The 4,261-nt window shown below is 40.3% G+C and overlaps 1 pseudogene; it reads right to left on the bottom strand.

Annotated features, from left to right (window-relative positions):
- Window positions 1-3,623: 3,623 nt before the first annotated feature.
- On the bottom strand, window positions 3,624-3,741 carry LOC126109986 (5S ribosomal RNA; annotated as a pseudogene).
- Window positions 3,742-4,261: the final 520 nt, after the last annotated feature.

The raw sequence follows: 4,261 nt of genomic DNA, 5'->3' as shown, positions 1-4,261 counted from the left end.
TTTATTTTTTATGTTCTTTTATTTTTCTCTTAGAATGTATTCTGGGCTTAGGCAAAATTTCTTTACTGAGGTATTCGATCCAAATCTCTAGTATGTCTCACTACACGAACTAAGGTATCTATCACTACATACAGCTGATCACATAGAAGTCATTCAGTATTTTGTTGCTGCCAACAGAAGTGTTTCTTATGAGGCATTGCGAAGAACAACACGAATGTTAAATATACAACAATAAACGTTCGTCATCTCATTGTTGATTGCTTATAGAAGAGGTAATTAGAAACATAAACTAGGAGCTGATTGTTTAGGACTATAGTTTCCTCTTACACGGTCTGTTAAATGTGTAACGAGTAATATATAAATTTCAGAAAATTAATAGAGTTAGAATATTTTGAATTGAAATTTATTATTCAGTAATTGTTTAACCATCAATATCCTGAAGCTATGAATGCATTAAGTTCCCTGAAAAAAGTTTTATTTAAACTTAAATTATGAAAATTAGATCTATAAAGAATACGTATTGCAGAAAATTTCTACACAAACAGAAGCTGTCAGTATTAAATGGTTCAAATGGCTCTGAGCAGTATGGCACTTAACTGCTGAGGTCATCAGTCCCCTTGACTTAGGACTATTTAAACCTAACTAACCTAAGGACATCACACACATCCATGCCCGAGGCACGATTCGAACCTGCGACCTGAATCGCCAAGAACTGCTCGGCCACAACGGCCGGCCTGTCAGTATTAAAATTCACAAACTGTACCTCTTTTCAAACCTCCTTTCTTACAAATGTCAAAAAACCTTGCCTTCAAATATTGTGTTTACAACAGTATGCACAACAGTAATTTTCGAATTCTAAAATACATTATAAATTAAAAAAAATAATTTAAATAAGAAACATTATCTTTTCTAATACTAATATTGTAGTTTAAAAAACTACAAAATCCATGTATCATTTAGGAAATTGCAGTAATTAAAAAAGTTTACTTTTCGAAAACCATCACGCATAAAAAATTGTTATAAATAGGAGCAAATCGCGGCAACTGCCTCTTTTGTTCAACTCTCATATTCACTCAGCACCAGTGTATTTATGCCAACATCTCTCGCTCCGCTTTATAGTACGCTGTTATGAGTGTGTCTAATGTTTTTGTGAAATGTAATCACACTATATAGTGCTGTGAAAAATTACGTGGTCGAAAACAAACGCCAGCAAAAAAAAAAAAAAAAAAAGACAGACCAGAGTTTCAACCAGTACAATATCGAACCTTCCGTCTGAATTCCTAGCTGGAAGCGCGGCAGAGAAGATAGTTAATCTCTTGTCACTGTTTAGGTATCGACGGGCAGTGTCAGTAGACTGTAGACCCAGAATAAGGCCACTGTAACCGTAGCCAAACTGTTGGTTCATGAGTAAGAATATTTTACAGGTTTAAGTGGTACAATGCGCAGAAAACTTTCATGTCAATTTTTTGTTATTTTTAGTGACTGCTTCTCAGTTCCAATTATACAGTGGAAGACTGGTATTAAACTGAACAAAAATGCAGTTATATGGATTAATGTATATTCACGACCTTTCTCCGTACAAGAAGTTGAACAAGGTTCACACTCCCTTCAGAATGGAAAAGCAACAGGATTAGACGGGATTTATTCGGAACTACTAAAGAACTGCGGCCCGGCTACAAAACAATGGTTCGTACTGCTTTTTTGGTAGCATACTGGAATCAGGGAACTTACCCGCAACATTCATGAAGACCAAAATCATTGCTATCTTGAAGCCAGGAAAAGATACAAACTTACCTCAAAGTTATCGATCAATAGCCTTGCTTTTTGTCACGTACAAGCTTTTGGAAAGTCTGGCGTTTGAAACCGAACCCTCACAAAAGTGAGGTATCTACTTTTCACCTGGACAATAGGCTTTCAAATTACCAACCAACTGTCAATTTTAGAGTGGAAGCATTACGGTTCAATGGCACGTCTGCATATCTGGGCATGACTTTGGAAAGGGCCCTAACATATAAAGCGCAATTGCGTAAAACTGCTGCAAAACTGAAGAGCCGTAATAACCTTCTTCAGTGTCTAGGTGGTACATCATGGGGAGCCGACGCCAACACATTGAGAACATCTGCTCTAGCACTTGTCTATTCCTCAGTAGAGTATTGCTCTGCAGTGTGGCTTAATAACTGCCGTACTGACCTTGTGGACACTAAACTTCGTCACACTGTGCGTAACATATCTGGAACATTACTTGCTATTCCAGTCCAATGGCTGCCGATGTTGTGTAACAGCCACGCGGGATTAGCCGAGCGGTCTGGGGCTCTGCAGTCATGGGCTGTGCGGCTGGTCCCGGCGGAGGTTCGAGTTCTCCCTCGGGCATGGGTGTGTGTGTTTTTCCTTAGGATAATTTAGGTTAAGTAGTGTGTAAGCTTAGGGACTGATGACCTTAGCAGTTAAGCCCTTAAGATTTCACAAACATTTAAACATTTGTTGTGTAACGTACCACCTCCTCACATCAGAAGACAAAAACATTCAAGAATACTGAATAGCTCGTCACTCCCAATTCACGATGATGTGAGACAGCTAGAATCATCCGGGATGAAGTCCCGTAAACCGGCATGTAAAACGGCCATGGAATTGTTAAGCAACCATTTCGACCCCAAAGACAGCTGGCGGAAAGAATGGACATCTTCTACTCCACACGGCATCTTGAAAGTTAAAGATCCAAACAGTAAGGCTCAATGGTTTCAGCTTGCCAAGATACACTTGGAGCAGGCTTAACCGTTTCAGATGGGGTGTGGGAAGAAGTGTTTCGATTTCTCAAAAATGGGGTTGAGTGGACACCCCATACTGTGACTGTGCTGAAGTTCCACAAACAATGAATCATATAGCAGTGGACTGCCTCCTCCGTGCCTTCCCTGGAAATCTAGTGGATTCTAACCTGGCTACTTCCGAAGTGGTGGATTGATTAAGTGGCTTAGATATAAAGATCTAAAGTGTATTTAATGTGTCTGTGTTACTGTATTTTATGTGTTATTGTGATTGTTATGTATCATACGCTAAATAAATAATGTTCAACTTCGTGGTTATTGTTGTTTGTAAACAGATATAATACGCATCTACATCTACATGGATACTCTACAAATCACATTTAAGTGCCTGGAAGAGGGTTCACAGAAGCACCTTCCCAATTCTCTGTTATACACCGTACAGTGTCAGTGAGTTGATAGATTTTAGTGAGCCATATCACAGCATAAGGCAAGAATCCAGTGCACTGCTAAAAAGTTTTATGTACTGTCATGTACGACAAATACGAGGGTTGTCCACAAAGTAATTTCCTTTTGGTTATATAAAACAAACGTGTACAGATACAGAAAAAAATATTTATTGTACAAAAATCTACAACTGTTAAACTACTTTTCTGCACACAGCACTCCGTCTTCAGGCCACAAGTGGCCCATTGGGACCATCCGACCGCCGTGTCATCCTCAACTGAGGATGCAGATAGGAGGAGCGTGTGGTCAGCACACCTCTCTCCCGGTCGTTATGATGATTTTCTTTGACCAGAGACGCTACTATTCGGTCGAGTAGCTCCTCAATTGGTATCACGAGGCTGCGTGCATCCCGAAAAATGGCAACAGCGCATGGCGGCCCGGATGGTCACCCATCCAAGTGCCGACCACACCCGACAGCGCTTAACTTCGGTGATCTGACGGGAACCGGTGTATCTACTTTGGCAAGGCCGTTGCCACTTTTCTACATAGTTTTCGAAATTTTAGAGGCACTTGCATAGAATGGTACAAGTTTTTGTATGCCTTCTTCATAAAAGGCTGCCACCTGTGTATTGAACCGTGTGGTAACATGTTCCTTCAGCTAGTCATCATCGTTGAAGTGTGGATCATGGAGGAAGATTTTAGATGTAAGAAGAGATTAAAGTCGCTAGGAGCGAAATCCGGGCTGTACAGAGGATGATCAAATGAGTCCCAGTGAAATTCCCTTAAGAGTTGTTTGGTCATATTCGCCGTGTCAGTTCGTGCATTATCATGGAAAGAAACACCACCTTATGACAATAACCCTCGGCGCTTGTTCTGTATTGCGCGGCGCAATTTCTTAATGGTCTCGCAGTAACCATGTGCATTGATTGTTTGGCCTCATGATAAGAAATGAATCAGCAAAATGTCCCAAAAAACGGTGCACATGATTTTCTAGGTGTGAAGATTTGCTTAGGCTTAACGTTCGTTGGGGATGAAGTGTGTCTCCATTCCACTGA

This window comes from Schistocerca cancellata, chromosome 12, assembly GCF_023864275.1.
Source record: "Schistocerca cancellata isolate TAMUIC-IGC-003103 chromosome 12, iqSchCanc2.1, whole genome shotgun sequence".
Classification (NCBI taxonomy): Eukaryota; Metazoa; Arthropoda; class Insecta; order Orthoptera; family Acrididae; genus Schistocerca; species Schistocerca cancellata.
The sequence above is the reverse complement of the archived record's forward strand: the minus strand, read 5'-3'. Positions and strand labels throughout refer to the sequence as shown.